Source organism: Pinus tabuliformis, chromosome Q, assembly GCF_031772625.1.
Source record: "Pinus tabuliformis cultivar Carrire ecotype Pingquan chromosome Q, CPIR1, whole genome shotgun sequence".
NCBI lineage: Eukaryota > Viridiplantae > Streptophyta > Pinopsida > Pinales > Pinaceae > Pinus > Pinus tabuliformis.
This window is the reverse complement of record NC_142296.1, coordinates 261,377,773-261,400,465: the sequence shown is the minus strand read 5'-3', so window position 1 is coordinate 261,400,465 and position 22,693 is coordinate 261,377,773. Positions and strand designations below refer to the sequence as shown.

The window sequence follows — 22,693 nt, the reverse complement described above, 5'->3', positions numbered from 1 at the left end:
GATGTTAGGATATTCCGACACATAGGAAATAGTTAAGTACAACTTGGTCTAGTATAGAGTTAGGTAAAGTGTGTTTCTTTACTATGTACATTTTGTAACTTACAATCCGACGGTCACGATATGTAGTGATCTGACGGTTCATTCTCTCCTCGGTATTACCGACACGTGATCCGTGGCTTAACACCCGATTGGTCCATGATCTCTATTTAAAGAGCATGGAGGGTCATTTGTAGGGTAATCCGTCTACGAGAGAAGCATATGTAAATTTTCATTCTTTTATTAATAAATTGCCTGAAGTGGCCGCGTTGGCTCAGGCCGTGGACTGTTTCCCTCTTTGAGGGTTTTAACCATGTCAAAATACTGGTGTATTGATCTGTGATCTGTTTGTGAGCGGTGTCCTTTGGTGTTCTGTCTGAGGAACTTACCCTGTAAATTCCTACACTCTTCACGCAGTAGATCCAAGAGAACTCTCGAGGCACCCATCTCCAAGCCCGCAACAGATCCACGGAGAACAACAACACTCATATTTGTATAAAGTTTGCTTGCACTCAGAAGATTATGCTCAATCGTGGCACAATCCAAAACAATTGACTTGTCTGATGGGAGTGCTTTCTAATGGGGTTTGAGTTCTTCAGCAAATGCATGGACGGATGAGGCTAATACTATGAAGAAATCATTGTAAAGAGAGTCATAGCCCAGTGATAGACTGCAATGTAAAGAGAGGCAACAAACATAGTGCAGAGATGTGATGGCATCAAACTCCAAATCTGAGAACAACAACAAGGCAGAGAAGAAGATGCCCACATTCCAAATCTTGCACCCATGTTCTACATCTGTCCACTAATGCCTTAGCTCTGTGGACTCCTCACGAAGACATTTATGTGCGGCCAGATCTGATCTCTACATTTGTAATCTATTGGTCTGCTTTGGAAGGGACAAGAGAGCCGGACGGAGCAGAGGTAGGCTGGATCTGTGGAGCACTTGTTAATGGCATTGCAGGGAGCAGATCCAGGCCTATGGACTTCTGATTTGGTGAAGAAATTGACTTGTTAGCGTCTTTTAATAGCTATGAAGAAAATCACCGCACTCTGCCCTGATTACTGTAATCCTTTGACAGCAACATGTGAATGATGTTCTTGGACAATGATTTGGACAGCGATTTCTGATCCAAATTGGATCCATAAAGAGTTACCAGAGGACCATGACTGTATCAGGTTGGGACAGACTTCAAAGAATTAAGAGCAGCGATCAGAAACACCTCTAAACAGTGGCAATTAGCAGCCAGCGTGGAACGACAAGGACCTCGGTCAAAGCGCGCTGACCAAGGCCCATGGAGACTGCGTAGGAGGCGAAACTAGCCCCTGGGAAGCGTGGACCGAGAAAAGGAGAAAGTTTTCGATAAACCCCTCGAGAAGGAGAGGCCCCGAGCGCTCGGTCGCATGGGAGTTGGGAAAACAGTGGGGAAAAAGGCTAAAGGTAAAGGCGGGACCCGCGCTCCAAAAACCGGCGGTATTTATCGAGGGCACCCTTGGGCGATAAGCAGATTTGGCGAAAACGGAACGATTCCACTCAGCGTCCGACGCGTGCCATGCGGAGGAGAGAGAAAATCGTTGCTCATCGCGCGCTAACGGTCGAGCAAGTCAACCACATGAAATGAGCAAATGGCGTTGGATCTGGGGGATCCAGATCTAACTGCTGAGATCGCGCCCGATGGTAAAGCCGGAATCAACAGGGGATAAAGTCGCGATCTATAAGAATTTGACATCAGATTTGACCGCCAAGGTGGCAGATGACTCATTCCACGACGTAGCTGAAAAACCGAACCAACGAAGCAAGCTAGCGCAATTTGCAAGAGGACAAGTGGCCACTCCCTGTGAGCCTGATGATGACGCCGAGACAGGGAACTCCAAGCGAAGCTGCAGCAGGCAAGCCGACGGGAAGTGGAAGGGGAATCGAACAGCCATAAGCTCGAATGGCTTTAAAGCCATGAACAGACGAAGCAGAAGACACCAAACACCGAGGGGAAGACAGAAGACAGAGAAAACGAGGAAAAGACAGTGAAGCAAAAAAAAAGCGCAAGAAGAAGACAGAGGGCCGAGCTGACCAAAGGCAGCATTGAGCACCAGAGAGCTTGAGAGATTCAAGCCATCCCTGAGAGCATCTGTCAGGACTGAGCACCACATTGGGCTCCTTCCATTAAAGACCAGAGAGGTCGAAGAGCTGGTGAGGAAAAGAGTCTATGCACACTAGTGGCTTCCAAGAACCACCCTGCCAAGTAAATTATGTTTCAGGAGACTCACATTGAGCTCCCTCATTGTAATTCTCTGCTTTAAGACACAATAAAAGAAGGCCACCACTGAGAGCTGGACCGGAGATGTAGCCCTGGAGGATAGGGTGAACTCCTTATTAAATTCTTGTGTTCTTATATTTGCTTATTGTATTTCTCTGTTGTTTTCCATCTCAAGTGTCTGTGGATTTGCAATCTGATCGATCCATTGCCTAAATAACATAGACACACACCATCACATGAGTCTGTAATGCCTTTAATTAATAATTCTTAACTGAGATCACTCACAAGGTGATTTTCAAATCAAGTGGTATCAGAGCTTTAAGCTGTAAAGTTAGACAACCTTGTGTTGGTTTAGCTGTTGAATGCTCACTAGATCAAAGCTCAAATTAGGAGAAGGAGAGTTGGTCGAAACTAATCCTAAAATTGGGAGAGTCTATCCTCGGAAGACAATGTCAGAGGAAGGTTTTGTGGGGCCAGACCCTCAATTCATAGAAAGTTTCCTAGCCATAAAGTCCATGGTAGAAGAAATGTATAGGGACTTTAGAAAGCATAAGGATGAAGATTCATCAGGTTCTAAACAAGACAAAGAAGAAGATGAGTCTCACATCCATGACCACTCCAAAGGAAAAGGGAAAGAGGAAAACTTTCTCACATCTCCTAATAGCCTTGTGCATAATAAGAAAGCATCTTTGATCAAACTAGATGTTAAATTTGATTTGCCTATATATGATGGAGAGCTAAATGCTGAAAAGTTGGACAATTGGATTAGACAAATTGATGTTTATTGCAGAGTACAGAACATTGACTCAGACAAGAGCAAGATTCAGCTGGCAAGCCTACACCTAGGAGGCACTGCCTTGGTTTGGTGGGAAGGCAAAACCCAAGATGACATGAAAAGACATGGTAAGACCCTCTCTATCTGGAGTGAATTTGTTTCTGCAATAAAAAAGCAGTTCTATCCATTGGCCTACATGCAACAAGCCATGATGAGTTGGCAAACTCTTCGGCAGTTCAAAGGGCAAAGTGTACAAGGGTACACTCAAGAATTTAGAAAGAGAGCATCGATTCTAGGAATCTCATTAGACTCACCAGAGACTCTTTTGAAGTACATTGGTGGTCTACACAGCTACATGAGGCATACCATCCTCATGTTTAATCTCACTAGTATAGATGAAGTATCTATACAAGCTACTCATCTAGAAGCTAGAGGAAAGAATGGAAATCCAGAAGTTGGGGGACCATCCCAACCCACTGCAAGCAAGAGCAAGGAGAAAAGAAAGCAGAGGTGGAAAGAAAGGAAGGCTAACACTGCACAGAAAAGCAAAGCTTCATGCACTCACTGTAAAAAGGATGGACATGATGATGAGCATTGTTGGATTCTGCATCCAAAGCTAAGACCTAAGAAGTTCCAGGGCAAGAAGAAGAAGACTATTGCAGCTATTCAGAAAGATTTAGGGTTAGACTCAGGAGATGAAACAACTATTGCAGCCACAGGTATAAAAGGTAAGAATTCTAAAGCATCTACTAGTAATTCTGCTCATTCTATTATTGATGAAGAGAATGAGAGAAAAAGGCATGAGCTTTTCCATATTCGACTTGTTTCCAAATATCAAAAGATTGATACCTTGTTTGATAGTGGCTCACAAGTAAATCTAATTTCTGAAGCAATTATAAAGAAATTGGGATTAGCAACTACACCTCACAAGAAACCATACCCATTAGGATGGTTGAATGATAAGACACAACTACAAGTGACTAGACAGTGCAAACTCAACTTTTCTTTTGGGTTAGCATTTGTAGATGAGGTTGAGTTAGACATAATTCCTTTGGATATATGTGGAATTGTTTTAGGAAGTCCTTACCTGTATGATAGAAAGGCTATTTTCTATAGAGTTGAGAACAAGTATCTACTTGTTAAAGATGGAATCGAATACTTTGTAAGGGCTCATAAGCTCAAGAATAATTATACTCTCCTAAACTCAGGGCAGATGAAAAGAATGATAAATTCATGCAAACAATTCTTACTAGTGGTTGTAAAGGAAAGAAACCTGATAAAACCAATGTATTTGAGGGTTGTAATGCTAAACATCAAGCTGATATAGAAAGGTTGTTTCAGAGTATGATGTCTTGTTTCAAGAACATAAAGGTCTGCGACCCAAGAAGAAAATAGTACATGATATTATTTCGCAGCAAGATGCTCCATTCACTGACATTGGAATGTACAGGTTGTTTGCTTTAGAGAATGCTGAAATCAAGAAGCAGGTGCAGGAGTTGCGCAAGAAGGGCTTCATCAGGCCTAGCACATCAGCATGTGGGTCACCAATCATTTTGGTGAGAAAGAAAAATGGCTCATGGAGAATGTGCATTGACTACCGAGCACTGAATAATATAAACAATCAAAAATCGTTATCCCCTTCCTCGCATAGATGATCTTTTAGATCAATTGAAGGAAGCTGTTTATTTCACCAAGCTAGACTTGCACAGTGGATACCATCAGGTCAGAGTGGCATAACAAGATGCATGGAAGACTGCTTTCAAAACAAAGCAGGGATTGTATGAGTGGCTGGTTATGCCCTTTGTCTTAACTAATGCTCCAGCTACTTTCATGAAATTAATGAATGATGTACTCAGACATTTTCTTGATGATTTTGTTATTGTCTATCTGGATGACATTCTGATTTTTAGCAAAACATGGGAAGTACACTTAAAGCATGTTAAGAAAACATTAGATGTTTTGAAAAGAGAAAAACTTCATGTTAAACTCTCAAAATGTGAATTTGGCAAAACATCTCTAAATTATTTGGGTCATATAGTAGGGAGTGGTGAATTGAAGATAGATCCCTCTAAAATGGCAATCATTGTAAACTGGCCCAAACCCAAGTCTGCTACAGAAGTGAGAAGCTTCTTAGGAGCAGCACAATATTGGAGGAAGTTCATTTCTAACTTTTCCTCAATTGCAGCTCCCTTACATGCTTTAACAGGATTGAACAAGGTGTTTTAGTGGGGAGGCAAACATCAGATAGCCTTCGACACCTTCAAAGAAAAGATTAGTACAGCACCTGTGCTAGCACTACCTAATCTGCAAAGACCATTTGAGATCCAAACAGATGCCAATGACTATGCCATGGGAGCAGTGTTGAAATAGCACGGTAAACCCATATGTTATCATTCTGAGACTTTTAATCCTGCAGTAGTTAACTACCCTACATATGATAAAGAATTGTATGTATTAGTTTAGAGTGTGAAAAAGTGGAAACGTTACTTAATGGGCAAAGAAATAGTAATACACACTGATCATCAACCACTTCAATATCTACACTCCCAAACTAAGTTGCAGCAATCAAGGCACTACATATGGATGGGTTTTCTACAACAGTTTCATTTAGTCATCAGATATAAAAAGGGCATACATAATAAAGTTGCAGACATGCTATATAGACCCATTATAAATGCATCTACTATACTTAAGCATAACTCTGTGTTACATGAAAGCTACATTGAACAATTTGCTCAAGATATAGACTTTAGAGATGTATATGCAACTTTGAGTCAACGCAAAAGAGTAGAAGAATTGGACTATCATGAAAAGGACCAACTCTTGTACCATTGTGGGAAACTCTGCATTCCACAAACTGAGAGAGTAAGGATAATTAGAAAAGCACACACTTCTCTGATATCATATCACTTCGGGGTAAGTAAAACAGTTGCACAGTTACAAAGATTTTGTTATTGGCCAAAAACAAATGAGGCAGTTTCTAGATATGTAAGAGGATGTACTATGTGTGTTAAAAGCAAGCCCAGCAACAGAAAACTAGGCTTGTACACTCCATTACCAGTACCTTCTCACCCTTGGGAAAGTGTTTCCATGGATTTTGTGGGAGGACTGCCTAAATCTAGGAAAGGTCATGATTATCTATATGTTGTTGTGGATAGGTTCAGCAAAATGTGTATTTTAATACCTTGTAATAAACAGATAACAGCTGAACAAACTGCAAAACTGTTCTTTGAACATGTATGGGTTCATTTTGGATTACCCACTTGTATTATATCTGATCGAGACACCCGATTTGGGGGGAAGTTTTGGTCAAGTCTGTGGGAACTAATGGACACCAAACTGAAGAAAAGCACGGCTTTTCATCCACAATCTGATGGCCAAACAGAAGTAGTTAACAGGACAGTGATCCAGTTACTCAGAGGATATTGTAATAAACATCCTAAGCTTTGGGATGAACGCTTGTGTTATGTGCAGCATGCTTACAACAGAGCAAAACATTCTTCTACACAGAGATCTCCTTTTGAGACTTGTTTTGGTTTCACACCAAGGTCTCCTTTGGATTTTGTCTTTGGTAAAGATACCACAGTTGATGGACACAGTGATGTGGACAAGGCAACTAGGTTCATTGAACAAATTTAGGAGATCCACTAGGCAGTACAGGAACAGCTGGAAAAGAGCCAAGCCAAATACAAGGCTAGGCATGACAAGCATTGGATGGAGCATAGTTTCCAAGTTGGTGACCAAGTCTTGCTATATATCAGCAAGGACAGGATGCAAAGTGAAGGTAAAAAGCTAAAGCCTATCAGGTATGGACCTTTCAAAATACTTGAAAAGATTGGTGAAAATGCTTTTCGCCTTGATCTACCAGCTTACATGCACATCTACTCAGTCGTAAATGCAGATTGCTTGAGATTGTTTGAACCTTCAATGATTGAGGATCCTCAAGAGCAGAGTCAATTACCTTTTATTGATGACCTGCTACCTGAATATCTTAATGAATTGCAGGAAGACACAGTGTTGGACAGGAAGGTGAGGACAACGCGCAGAGGAGATGTTGAGTACCTCAGAGTAGGGCTCAAGGGTTCAAAGCCGAGTAGTGCAAAATGGATTGAGATTGCACAAGTGAGAAAACAGTGCCCTCACTTAGTTGATGCTTGAAAACCAACTTTTGGTGGTCCAAAAGCTTTTTTAGTGGGAAAGCCGTGATCTGAATTGGATCCATGAAGAGTTATCAGAGAACCATGGTTGTATCAAGTCGGAACAAACTTTAAAGAATTAAGAGCAGCGATCAGAAGCACCTCTAAATACTGGCAGTTAGCAGCCAGCGTGGAACGACGAGAAACTCGGTCAAAGCACGCTAATCGAGGCCCATGGAGACTGCGCAAGAGGCGAAACTAGCCGCTAGGAAGCCCGGATCAGGAAAAGGAGGCAGTTTTTGATAAACCCCTTGAGAAGGAGAGGCCCCGAGTGCTTGGTCACATGGGAGCCGGGAAAACCGTGGGGAAAAAGGCTAAAGGCAAAGGCAGGATCCGCGCTCCAAAAACCGACGATATTTATCAGGGGCACCCTTGGGCGGTAAGTAGATTTGGCGAAAACGGAGCGATTCCACTCAGCGCCCCACACGTGGCAAGCGGAGGAGAGAGAAAAGCGTCGCTCATCGCGTGCTAACAATCGAGCAAGTCAACTACATGAAACGAGCGAATGGCGTCGGATTTGGGGGATCCAGATCTAACGGCTGAGATCGCGCCCGATGGGAAAGCCGGAATCGACAGGGGATAAAGCCGTGATCTATAAGAATTTGACGTCCAATTTGACCGCCAAGGTGGCAGATGACTCATTCCACGATGTAACTGAAAAACCGAATCGACGAAGCAAGTTGGCGCAATTTGTAGGAGGACAAGTGGCCACTCCCTGTCAGCCTGATGATGATGCCAAGACAGGGAACTCCAAGCGAAGCTGTAGCAGGCAAGCCGACGGGAAGTGGAGGGGGAATCAAACAGCCATGAGCTCGAATGGCTTTAAAGCCATGAACAGACGAAGCAGAAGACATCGAACACCGAGGGGAAGACAGAAGACAGAGAAAACGAGGAAAAGACAGTGAAGCAAAAAAAAAAAGCAAGAAGAAGACAGAGGGCCGCACTGACCAAAGGCAACGTCGAGCACCAGAGAGCTTAAGAGATTCAAGCCATCCCTGAGAGGATCTGTCAAGACTGAGCACCACATTGGGCTCCTTCCATTAAAGACCAGAGAGGTCGAAGAGCTAGTGAGGAAAAGAGTCTGTGCACTCTAGTGGCTTGGGGAATCCAAGAACCACCCTGCCAAGCAAATTCTGTTTCAGGAGACTCACATTGAGCTCCTTCATTATAATTCTTTGCTTTAAGACACAATAAAAGAAGGCCACCACTGAGAGTTGGACTGGAGATGTAGCCTTGGAGGATAGGGTGAACTCCTTATTAAATTCTTGTGTTCTTATATTTGCTTACTGTATTTCTCTGTTGTTTTCCATTTCAAGTGTCTGTGTATTTGCAATCTAATCGATCCGTTGCCTAAATAACATAGACACACACTAGCACATGAGTTTGTAATACTTTTAATTAATAATTCTTAACTAAGATCATTCACAGGGTGATTTTCAAATCAATTTCACACCCTGATTTCTTCTCACTATCATGCCCAACAGTCTTGCTTGGACTCTAGATCTACTTACACAATAAATTTACACACAGATACACTAAAATCAAACACTCCCTTACCCTATTTATTTACATAGCAATAAACTCAAGCCTTCTCTCATATTTTCATGGCCCTCCCTTGAGGGAGTCAACCCAGAATCGGCTTTGATACCATGTTATAAAAATAGAAATAGAGTGAGAGATTGTTCACACAACATAAGCTAGTTAATAATTTTATTGATCATCACAGGTACAAAAATATAAGACACAAATTACTAACTTCAACACAACCAGATCACCATTACAACTCACACATTGGAAACAACGATTTCTAGACTGACTCATCATAACTCACAATGACAACTATACATGTCATGGAAGCATTACTTCCAACAAAGGCTTCATAATGTAGATGCACCAACCTTCAGTGTCATAGCTCACTTTGATGATTATTATCATGAACCAATGCTCGTAGTGGTCTTCCATTGACTCTATAGAGTCCTTCAATTCTAGATCCCAAGGTGAAAGCATCCCACATGCGAGATTCCATAGGCCAGGTGAGGACATTTCCTCTTATGAAGGCTACTCTCATCCCTTTGTGTTCCAAGGCAGATATGGATACTATGTTCTTCTTTAGTCCAGGTACATACATAACGCCTTCACGAAGCATGGTTTCCCCACCATCCAAATGAAATTTGACAAAACCAAAACCCCTTACAAGATGAGTAGAGTTGTCCCCAAGGATGATATTTAGATTGGTCTATCCAGTTAAATGTCTAGAAGCCCCACTATCTACCAACCAGTTATCCAAGAATCTAGAGGAGAAGAACTAGAAAGAGCAGAAATAAGAATAAATTCAGATTGAGTAGTAACTGCATTATTTCCATACCTGGAGTTCCTTGATCTCTTTTGAGGACAATGGCCTTCTTCATGATGACTAGGAGTACCTCTTTTTCTTCCATCATCTCTTCTTCTTTTATCATCTCTTCTTCTTCTATCATTGAACCTATTATTGTTGTTCACTCCGTGATTGATGTAGTCGAATCTTATAGCATCTCTCTTTTCCAGACAATCTCCAGCATAGTACCATGCTTGTGACAATCGTAGCATTCAATATTCCTTAATCTTCTATTGGAGTCTTTTGATTCATGCGTAGGATTCTTGAACCAGAAAGTCTTCCTCTTCCTTTCCGCTTCTTGTCTCGAGCAACAAAGGTAGAGAGCTCTCCTTCTTCATGATTTTGAATACTCCCTCTTGAGATCATCCTGAATTCTTCTTGAGTACACTTTCCAACTAGCTCATCAAATGTCAGAAACTTATCACTATTGCTTATAGTAGTAATGAAGGTTTCCCAAACAGGAGGAAGGCCTTGAAGAGTGACCAGTGTTAGAAAATCGGAAAGGGAAAAAAAAATTCTTATGTTGATAATTTCATGCGATATTCTTATGTTCTTATTAACTTTCTTATGTTCTTCTTTATCTTTGTTTCATCAAGCAATTATCAAAAGAAAAAAATGAAGATCAGGGACACCAGATGTAGGTAGACAGCCAAGGCTAAAACCCCTATATAGGGGAAAACCCAGTCAACGAACTCTTCCTTTAGTAGATTCAAAAACAAGATGAGATAGACCAAGACTCTAGACCCACAGACCTTCCTCCTCCACCAAGTCAGCCCTTCCTCCTTGTAAATATCATTTTCTTAGTCTTCCAAATGTCAGCCCTTCAAAGTGCAACTTCAATCCAGAACTTCGATCTAGTAGTAGAATTTTCGGCCCAGCTACTCTAGAATTTTGGCCTCCCCAACAACTACAGAATTTTGGCCTTCTAGCAAAACTCCAGAACTTCGCACATGTGAGATGAGAGAGAGAGAAATCAAATTCTTGACCTTGAAAGAGACCTTCTTCTTTGCCCTTAGACTTGTCCTCTTCTTCCTTGGAATTTTGCAATTTTTCAGCTACAATCTTCTGTAAATCGAACTTGCTTATCCTTCTCTCCAAATAAGGTGGAGTTGCTTCAATATATAGGCTTCTTATGAGGTCGAATTACCCTATTTGAGGCCGACTTTTCCTTCCTTGAGGCTGACTTGGTGGAGGAGACCTAGAAGACCTAAAATACAATAAAATAAATGTCTTCTTTGACAAATAAATCCCAACAAGGGTTCTTTACATTATGACATGGCCAAGGATACTTGACATAAACCTTAGAATCCAGCAATGGAGGCCTTGACCTAAAAACAATTGATCCAAGCATAAAACCCATGCTTTAATAAGTCAATTTTAATAATAATAATTAAAAAAAATTGTTCTTTTGACAAAAAGGGTATATTGTGACTTAAATAAATTTATAAAGACTGAACCTAGTTACATTCTTCAACAACCAGCACCAGTTCTTCGTCATATATAGGCTCTCCAGCAGTCTGCAATTGATCCCTTAGTTGGGATATCCTCATGACATGGGATTGCACAGATTCCCCCTTGTTCATCTTAATGTCCTTGAGTTGATTCTTCAAGGATAGAATATGATACAAATTGTTTACCTCATACATCCCAACCAGCTTCTACTAGCTATCCTTAGACTTCTTCAATTTTCCAACATAAGTAAATGATCTTTCAAAGAATCAATAAGAATTTTCTTGGCTTTGATCTCACCTTTCTTATACTTGGTCTTGGCAGCAACAAGATATTTTTCCGGTGGCTTGGGCACTTTTCCTTCCACATATTCCAAAACATCATTTTCATCCAATATCACTTCCAACCTGATCTTCCAAGCAGCAAAGTTTGATGAGTCACCCAGCTTTTTTGTATCCTTGAAGTAAGAGGTAGACATTTTGATCAAGAAGCTTCTTCCAAATAGATTCCTTCAAAGGTGACTACTTGCCTCTTGTGTCCTTGGGCTTCTCTTCACCTGAGCGTTGATACCACATTAATTTTCCATTGTTCTATGCTTAGTACAATCACTTAGCCCAATTCTTTCTTCAATTAGCAATCTCTTTCAAACAAAAATTAATCTTTCAATGACAGAGAGCAATTGTAGGTAGAACAGTAAATCCAAGATGCAATAGAAGACAGTCAAGATCAATGACAAGAGACACAATATTTGGTCAAAGACAAGAGAAACACCCTAAAGGGGGAAAACCCTTTCAAATTCTTCTTCTATTAGATTGTCATTAAATGTCCAGTAGAGAAATACAATATTCCATTCTAACAATGAGTCAAAAGACAACAACTTTGACCAATCAACTCAACTAGCCAATATCCAATGAGAGATGAGCCCAAAAGTCAAATCTGTTCCCAGGTCAAAATTTGCAACTTTTTTGGTCAAAGTCAACAACAATCAAAGATGCCCTAACAAGTTAATGTTCAGCAGTCAAATCAACTCCAAATCAACTTGGTCAGTAGTCAAAAAATTGAGCCTTCCTTGTTGGTTAAAATTAAAACAGTCCCAAAAATAGCTTGGTCAATGGAGAGAGAATCTGCAGCCAAACCTACGGTCAAATTATTGTAAACGGTTTGCAGTCAACCCCAGTCAAACAACCCAGAAAAATTTGATTCCTCCACAGAAAAATTCGACCTCCCAAGATGAAAATTTTCCAAGTCAAAGAAAGTCAAAATGCTAAGTCAAATTTGGTCAACACTTGCCCAAACAAAAGTCAATGAAATTTTTTCAAAATTAGCCTCTTTCCTTCACAAGTGTGAGCTCGATTTCCTTGATTGCAAACCTACACGAACCAATCAGAAGAGGAGAGAGAAGGGAAGATGTGTTGATGTGATATCCAAATGAGGTTGCCTTGATGTGTATTTATATGCTTCTTTGGAGAACCAATTTTGACTTTAAGTCAACATGTACTTTTGTTTACCTGTGGGTTTTCCATTAAAAATAATATTTTCCCTTGACCAAATTAAATTCTTCCAAGGGAAAAAAGGGTATTCTCTGGATGAGGAAGGTTGTCCAAAGGAGGGAATTTGTCCCCGAACTGCCAAATTAACATATATTGTGTTGCATTAATTCTCTAAGGAAAATATTGGTTGGGTTTTTCCCCCATTGTGGGTTTTCCCAATGTAAACTATTATTGTCCCTTTGTGCATTGTGATCTCTATTTCTCTAGTGTTTCTATGGTTGAGTTTCTGAATGTGTAATTACCTAACGATAGATTGAAAGAGCTAAATAATCAACTATATCCTTAGAAGTAATTATCAAGTTTCATAAATAAGTACGTGTATATATTGTACAGGAAGATCAACACTTTGGACAAATTGGTGTACCCATAATCCTAAAGAGACTAGACTCCATGGCTCTTCCCTCAATTAAATTATCAATAAATAACAATTGGTTAGGTGTATAATGAGCAAGAATAACCTTCAACCATCCAACGTATGTTATGTGCTTTATCTATAACATAAGCTGCAAGGAATGTTGAACAATTACAATATTGTCTTCAAAAGCTGCCTCCAAGCCTCTGCCTCAGGTCCATATCTCAATGGATCTTAATGGTTAACAACACACTAAATATTTGAACATCATTAACCAAACTAGATATTTGTAAATACATAAATATTTATAACTCAAATATAGAAGGCTTCAAGGGAACTTAGATCAGAGCTCATGCCTATTGAGTCATCACTAGAAGTGAGCTCCCACAACCAACTGCAAAGGTTTGCCTTGCATTGTACATTGGAATAGTCATTCCTTTACCAGATGCATTGGAGTATGCTCCATTGATAAACTGATCATCAACTAACACCCACAGCCATCAATCCAGACAAGAAGAAGCAGCTACACAATCTTCACGCTTTGTCACCTGCTTCGTAAACTTATTATTTGGGGACACGAACCGATTTCCTTCACTTTCGATTGTTGGATGCATGCTTGCTCCAATGGCATACTGTCCCCATAGATCATATAATTTTTATTGGCTACGTGCAACTTGCAAGTAAGCATATCTAGACCTTGGCGCCATTTGCATGAGGCCTAGTCCGAGGTCATTGTATGCAACATTTACCTTCATGATTGTATCACTATCATAGTCATCGTTGTGGCCTAATAGCATTACCTTGTCATGGTTAGAGAAGCAATTGTTGGAAAAAGTAACTGTTGTGCAACCTTGTGTGACATCAACCAAATTGTCTTAGCTCTTAGAGAGGGTGTTGTGACCAATCCACATATCTCTAGAACTCAATACAGATATAGCATCTTTTTCCTATACTTCAATCCATTCCACACTAGTATTAGTATTGGACACCACCTCCATCACCCAAACGTAACCCACTGTGCTGGGATTATAGTTACTAATTTGCAATCCGTGAATAATAACATTGTTGGCATTCACAATGCAGATGCAATGCCCATTACTAATCTGGACATTGGCTCATCTTGCATCAATAGTCTTTTCGCTTAGAACCAGCATTGATTGAATCTATTGCTCTAGAAACTGAAATCACAAATTTATAGTTGCACAATTTATTGAAATACAATAAACCATGGAAATTAATGGAGGAATCAATCGTGGAGCATTACAATGTGAAAGAGAGACACATCCTAGTCAATGGAAGAGAATAAGCAAAAATCGGATAGGGTTTGTTACCACACAATCTAGCAGGGGCCCGAGAAGGGCGACTACTAGACGGAATGGCAACAACAGGACAAGGAACCACTGTCACATTAGTCTATGTCCCATGCTTTTTACGGACTTTCAATGATGGGAGGAGTCCCAGTATGGAGGAAATCACTAGAATAATGAGGTCAATGATTAGATATGGTGTGATTTCCAAAAGCCCATTCAAAGAGGCTCAGCTAATGGGTTGCTTGCTTTAGATGCAAAAGAAGGGCTCTCCAAGAAAGGCTTATGGGTAGGAGGTCCGGACCTCGGTGAAAGGGTATTCAATAGAAAAGTTATGCCTAGATGAGGGTTACCTAGAAAGAGAAAAGGACCTCTCTTAAGGTTTTTTGAGATAGAGATCATATATTGAATGGGACCACAAGAGAGACCTGAGGGGTACCCAAACTAGGCTTAGGGTTCGATAGATCAATGTGGGAATAGATGCCCTAAAAACTAGTAAAGGTAAGATAGGCCAATGAATGGTTAACTTCCAATGAGTTTTCAAGTAGAATTGACCTATGGGAAGCCACTAACCAAAGAAGCCTAGGGATAGAAATGATGTTGGAGCTAGGGCTTGGGGTTTCTCCAAATCTGGCCATGGGATTTGCTTCAAAATTGGAGGGCATCTAGAGAAAACCCCAACGCAGTAGCTTGCCAATTTGCACTTCAAGATGACCACCCTAATGCAATTTGCACTAGACCCTAGGAGACCCTCTAGGGTTAGGGTAGAAAATGGGAGAGGGAGAGAAAAGAAGAAATTTGATGTGATCAAACTGGGATTTAAGACCAGTGCCTAGCTATTGGGAGGATTAGAGTCAAAATGATCCCGACTTTGTCACCTTCGTTCTTCAAGGAGGCCTAAAGCAACAGCTTCACTATCTATGGATGCAACTACATGACAACTTTAGACATTTATACTTCAATGGCAAATATTATGGATTTTCAAGGATGCACATGCAAATGATCCCCTAGGAACATTCATTCATTCATCATCTTTATGAGTAACACATGCAAAATTTTCCAATAGCATCAAGGCCTAAAACAATTTTTATTATGAATTAGGGCACAATAATAACCATAAGAAAGAAATTCCATGCATTAGACAATCATTATTTCAGAAATATAGCATTAAAAAGGCACTTACGAGACAATGAAGAATATATCCATCCACAACATTGCAACAAGAAGCTCCAAGAAAAGACAGCAAAGATTTCCAAATGTCAAATTGCATTTTCCATCCAAATCACTCCACAAATTGCAAGGCAAAACTCTCAAGAAGAGCTAGCGAAAATCCCAAGTGATGATTTACAAACGAGGCCTCACCTGTATTTATATGAGCCTCTAACAATTTGAATTAGTCAAATTAGCGTAATGAGCCCCTAAAATGACTCTAATGTGCAAAATAATAAATCCATTGGTGACAAGCCCACCAAATAGCTCCAAAGACAAATCATAAGCCTCTCAAGAGGGTCGAAATGATAGAACTGTGAATATTTCAATCTATCACAGCAACTAGAAATTATTTTTCTACTTGTTAATTTATTTAACAATTTATTTGTTATTTTCTATGGCAAACATCTCACACTATTATTTTCATAAATAAACTGCGAAATAAAAATAGCACTAGAAACTAAGAAAATCTAGCACACACACACACATGAAAATGACACTATTACTTTTGGCCAAATGTCCTTGGAAAAACCCAACTTGGGAAAATCGGTGCAGTAGCCGAGGGTTTTATTATTATGCAGCAGTGAAATCAGACTAAAATCTATGGATGCCCAACTGGCAATCCAAACAAGAAGAAAATCTGGCCTAAATTATCCAAGGGAATTTCCCTTCCTCCACAAGCAATCTCGACACAACTCTACCTAAGAAAACTCGTCCTCTTGGACTCTCTATGTCAGTGTTTACGTAGTGCTTGCGTAGACCCTTGGACGTCCAGCTCGAAACTCCGTCTGATGAAGTCGTTATGCCTATCTCTGCTGAGGAAACTGATTCTCCAGCCCTCTAGAAGACTTTCCCGGCCTCTAGAAGTTGAATCGAATTTTCCTTTAGCCAAATCGATTTGCTCTTCTGAAGCAACTTTGCAGTCCTCTATGTTGCCTCACTGGGAATAACTTGGTCTCTTGCTGCTACCTTACCGGATCTGGAAAACTTCCTCTGGATCATTGCCTTTGCCCCTCACTAACTCTGCTTCTTTACTGAAGCTTAAACTCTCTGACAACTGACTGTTGCTACTTTGGAAAATCAAATTCTCCAAGTGTCTCTGGTGTATTCTCCAAGTGCCCATCGACTTCTTATAATCAATTTTTGGAGCACCAAGGGCCAAGATTAAAACTTAATCAAGGGCTAGGATCATCTTGAAGTCGATCTGTGTGAGTTTCTAGACTATTCTCACCTTGACTTAATTAATTCTGATTAATTAACCAGTTCTCCTAATTTTAGACTTGGGAAACATTAAAAAATAGGTTAATAATCTAATTACGTCATCTCTAGGTGGAATTTCCAAAAACAATTTATGGGTATTGGATATCTCATGTATTCTAGCCTCTCCACCAAATTTCGTGGCTAGAACACATATGATGCTACAAAAACTAACACTCCCTTTTAGCGAGAATTGTGTTCTAGTACTGCACACCCTATCACAACACTATGTCTCTGTGTCATCTCTGTCACACTGCTAATGTTTGGCCACTGCTGCCCACCAACCACTATGCAACTCTGATGTTGCATTTGTGTTGTTGTTGGCACTGCCATACTATTGCCAACCCTGCATCTGCACTGCAACTCCCTCTCATTTGTTGTTGTTGCAACTGCAACTACTACAATTGAGAAGCATCCAAAACACTGAATCATCTGTGTTCAGTATGATGCATTTGTCTCCTGAGTTCTAACTGCTACTAGCCTCTGCACTATCACTAAAGAATCTGTGTTGCTGCTAACTCTCCATTGAGCCACCTGCTATGTTGTCAACACTGCACTGCGCTACTCAGCATTTGTCTACTACTAGTCTACAATTGTCACTCTGGTACTGACTATATCAACTACCACTGATCCAACCTACTACTGAATACTATGGGCCCCTGTAGCCAGGTAATGATCCATGAGGTGGAATCCTCAAGAAATTGCCTATGTTTGTAGCTCTTTGGCGCTACAGCACCAAATCACCCCACCCCACTCCTGGAGGTATATCTGCAAACATAGCAAACTCTTCCTCTAGCCTATACGAAATCTTGTCTATTTCCACGGATGCTACCTGTTGTTTTTGCTTTTCCTTCTTCCTGAGAGGACACTTTGTGCTATAGTGACCGAACTCATCACACCTAAAGCACTTGACCTTTGACAAGTCCTTCTTCTTCTACTCCTCCTGCCCCTGACTAGGACCCTTCGATGCCAGGGCCACATTCTCCACTTTCACACCCTTTGATCCCCTGCTACTACCTCCACTAATGGAGCTCTTAAGTAAAGCTCGCCTCATTTCCTCCTCCTGCAAATCGGCCCACATCCTGTCCCATCTAGGTAGTGTATCTCTGCCCAGTATACTTTCGATGAAGACTTCCCAATCCTCTGAGACATTGTTTAGAGCCAACCATACTAGCTCTGATGATTGAGGTGTTGCCTCAACAGTAGCAAGTTGATCCCAGACCTCCCGAATCTTGGTGAAGAAGGGATCTATTCCTTCTCCCTTCTGCATCCTGATGCATGTGATCTTTTCTTCCAGGAACATCTTTCACTACTTGGAAGAACTCTGATATAGCATGGAGAGAGCTAAACACATTTCTCTGGTTGTACCTTTGTCTGCCAAATGTGAGACTATACTATCTCCGACTCCATCCAAGATAAACCGCTTCGCCCTCGCCATCTCCTTCCTATATTCTTTGAATTGATCTATATCCGGGGAACTACCACCATAGTATCTATGTAGGATTTCAAGAAATATTCATCTAGAAGAAAGGACATCCTAGCCTTCCAGATGACGTAATTGGAAGCTCCATCAAACCTATCCTGATCTCTAAAGCCCATTTGTGGCCATATCTAGATCTGATTTGGAAACTCCCTCTTTCTCTACTCGACTACTACTCTGCTACTCGCACTCCCTCCTGGAATGTGCAGATCTGTTAGTTGCTACTGCCAATCTGCAACTAGGAAAATCAGATTTCTTGGCCAGGAACCCTCTGAGAGAAATCTCCCTCTGTGTGTGCAATTTCTCTTCCACCTGACGTTGATTCGGCTACTGCAAAACCCTCTATGTCCAACCAAGGAATTTGATTAGCAAAAATCTGAGTTGTTGTTGCTCCCTCTCACTACTAGAATCACTATCCCGAGCAGCTCGATTTTTCTGCTAACTTGAAATTGAAAATCAAAATTTTGCCCCAGCAATTTGGCTTGCCTGTCAATGAACTGCGTAACCTCTAGGGATTTTGCCCTGTTATTCCCACTAAACAGCGAAATTCCATTCTCCACTTCTGAGCTTCTTGGTTGATAACTCACGCTCTGATACCATGTGAAAAATTCAATCTATCACAGCAACTGGAAATTATTTTTCTAATTGTTAAATTATTTAACAATTTATCTGTTGTTTGCTGCAGCAAATATCAAATAACTCAGACTATGATTTTCACAAATAAATTGCCGGAGAAAAATAGCGTTGGAAATTGAGAAAATCTAGCACACACACATAAAAATGACACTGTTATTTTTAGATAAATATACCTGGAAAAACCGGTGCAACAGCTAAGCGTTTTATTATTAAAAAACAGTGAGATCTAAGTATAATATATGGATGCCCAACTGGCAAGCGAAACAACAAGAAAATCTAGCCAAAATTATTGAAGGGAATTTCCCTTCCTCCACAAACAATCCTAGCACAACTCTACCTTAGAAAACTCATCCTCTTAGACCCTCTATGCAGTGCTTGCGCATACCCTTCGACGTCTAACCCAGAAATGCCCTTGATGAAGTCGTTCTGCCTTTCTCTATTGGGGAAACTGATTCTCTGGCCCTTTAGAAGACTTTCTCGACCTTTGGAGGCTAAATCGAATCTTTCTCTAGCCAAATTGAATTTCTCTTCTGAAGCAATTGTGCAGTCCTATGCGCTGCCTCACTAGGAATAACTCGGCCTCTTGTTGCTTCCTTTTCGGATCTGGAATATTTCTTCTGGATCACTGTCCCTACCCCTCACTGACTCTGCTTCCTTACTGAAGCTCAAACTCTCCGACAACTAACTGCTGCTACTCTAGAAAATCAAATTCTCCAAGTGTCTCTGGTGTATTCTCCAAGTGCCCATCAACTTCTTATAATCATTTCTTAGAGTAGCAATAGGCAAGATTAAAACTTAATCAAGGGCTAAGATCATCTTGAAGTCGATCAGTATGAGTTTCTAAACTATTCTCACCTTGACTTAATTAATTCTGATTCATTAACCAGTTTTCCTAAGTTTAGACTTAGGAAACATTAAAAAATAGGTTAATAATCTAATTAAGTCATCTATAGGTGGAATTTCCCATAAACGATTTCTGGGTTTTAAAGATCTCATGTATTCTATCCTCTCCACCAAATTTCGTGGCTAGAACGCATCCGATGCTACAAAAACTAACAAGAACAATAGTGTAAGAAGGTTGTTCGAAGGTCTAGACAAGTCCTCCATGTGCCAAATTGAAGACGAGAGCTCTCATGAAGATGACTAAGGGGTTCGCCCCTTGGTTTCCAAGAAAAACATCTGTGGTGCTCCCAAGTGCCTGTGGGGGCACAATGAACGGTCTCATGGGTCTCCAACTAGATCAATATGTCGATACTCCATCCATGAGGACTAGAATGATGATATAAGTCCTCCATTGTCTCCCTAGGTGAGACAAAACCCCATCTAGGCCCTGGATCAAATGCCAAGTGGCAAGTATGTAGTCGGTTAAGCAATGTGGTCCAAGTGTATCATCATCTCTGCACGAGTGGGGCACGAACACGCTAAATGTGGTGTTGATGGATCCCATGGTGTGGCAATCAATGCTCTGTTGTGGAAGAGGCCCATGGCTCTCAACGCTCACCCTACAAGTGCCACCATGACCCTTTGGAGGGCTTGAATCTCATATAGGTAAGCCAAACCCAAGGCGAAGACCCACCTACAATCATGTATAAGATCCAATGTGTCTCCTTACCTTCCAGTACAACAACTCATTAGTGCAATTAAGTAAATTAGCTTACAAATCAGGGAATCAAGTGGACAATTCACAGTGGAATGACCTTCCATGATGGGCTTTAGAATGTACATGTGTCCCCATGCTCAAGAAAGAGGCTAATAAAGGATCCTATTAGGTGGTTTCAACCTCTACGGGAGTGATAGGTCCATGGTACATCTATTAAATAGCAGGTGTCATGTGAAATAATGGTGGAACAGAGTGGTGTAACAAGGGAAGGCTTGAAGCCACATGTCATGATATAAGGGTAGCTATAATGAAGGAAGCCCACATATGGGTGTATAGATGTATGAGGGAGAAATCGTGGTACATGTGTTATCCCGACCTTTGTTTTTCCACCCCTCTTCATATGCCTTTTTCCTTTTATTGATTTTTCATTTTATAACTGCTCGGGACTCCAAGGAATGAGAGCATGATGTGAATGATATAGCAGTTGCCAGTGAATAACCCCATAAGGTTGGGCAGTTCATCGCCCACCAAGGGTTGGGACAATCATGGGTTCCTTTATGATGCAGGGGCCTCAAATATGGGCCCGAGGAACCAATGTGATGGCCATGATAAGGGGTAGAGCTCATGTTTGGCTTTTGCCCACGTGCTAAATTTTATGTCCCAACCATCTTTTGCATTTGATGGTACATTTCCTGTTGTACGAGGCCAGATTATCATTTTAACTTTCTTTTTAGATGCATCAACCTCAGGGGCATTGTTCCAAGCCCGATCCAAAGTGTGGACAAGGAGAAGGGGAGGCTAACTCCTAGTGTACCCAATGGACAAATTGTTGAAGAATCTAGGGCAATTAGAGTTAATGTGATTCTTCTTAGCATGATAACTATTTGTGAGGTATTTTAACTTTTGCTTATTTCTCTTGATATCATTAGTGTGTGTATTTCTTACTTCATCAAACAGTTACCAAAATACAAGAGGCAAGAACACACGATGTTGGCTTTTCTGCCAGGGCCAAAACCTCTCACTCTTTAAGAGGAAAACCCGCACAAAATTCTTCTTATAGAGATTCCAATTAACGAATACCAAGACCATGATCTTTGACATATGCCACTCCAAGACCAAGGCACCAATCCTCTTCTTTGTCACTTCTGAGATCATCTTCATTATTGTTGCTATACAAAGGTCAACATTATGCATCACAGAGGTCATTACAGTTGCATTATTGTTGTATCTTCATCTGCACTTCTTTACTGAGATCATTATTGCACCTTGAGATCACTACTGTGCCTTTTCTAAGACCACTGTCATCATAACGAGATCTATATTGAGATGTATATATGGGAGTTGCACTGAGATAGTGATCTTGTAGTTATGCCTTCCTCATGACTGTGTTTATATGATTATGTTGAGACAGAGTATTCATGTAGGCTCATCGAGATCCTTATCCTTATCATTATACCAAGTGTATCTTCAAAACAAGTGTGTCGAGACTGTGTGCACTGCTGTAGGATCATCGTGATCCTTCTTCATCACAATTTGACCAAGACAAGAGATCACCGAAACAGTAACTGCATTTTTGTCATGGCTGCATTCAGTATTTCGGGATTGTGATCATGAAGAGGCTAAGACACAGAGATATAGACCACTGTAATTTCCTGCACCGAGACACTGTATTACTTTACTTTTCCTACGTTTCTTTTAGCTCAATAAGCCAACATATTAATATGTGTTTTTTCCTAAATTAGGTTAAGTTACATTACCAACTTGTTCACACATGAGCAAGTCTTCTAAGGAGAATGCAGGCGGCTTCTGCATGCCTAGACACAATGCCTATGTAGAAATACCTGCCCGAGCTACAAAAATCAACACATCACACTAACAGAATTTAACTCCACTAGCAGGCTTGTGGGAGCGATCTTTGTGTTTCAGTTTGTTGCTTGCAACTAATTTAAATCCATCAGGTTCTATGAATGTGAGAGGGATCATATGCTTGTGCATGTGCACTTGTGTGTGTCCTTTCCTATCACCCACAGCCAGAACCTGTACAGTTCATTTGATGCCCTGTATTTCTGAAAGTTTAGTGAAGATAAGATATGAAAAAGGATAAATATATTAATTTCCACAAATGACCAAGAAATAAGTCAACGGGACTAAAGAGCACAATCAGTGGCCATTCAACAATGGGAGTGTTTTGAATAATACTATATGCTAAAATACTATC

At 40.7% G+C, this 22,693-nt stretch overlaps 1 protein-coding gene across 6 annotated transcripts in view; it reads right to left on the bottom strand.

The window, feature by feature from the left end:
- Positions 1-22,693, bottom strand: part of PIP5K9 (phosphatidyl inositol monophosphate 5 kinase) — a 437,711-nt gene that overhangs the window by 163,264 nt on the left and 251,754 nt on the right. The window lies entirely within an intron of this gene.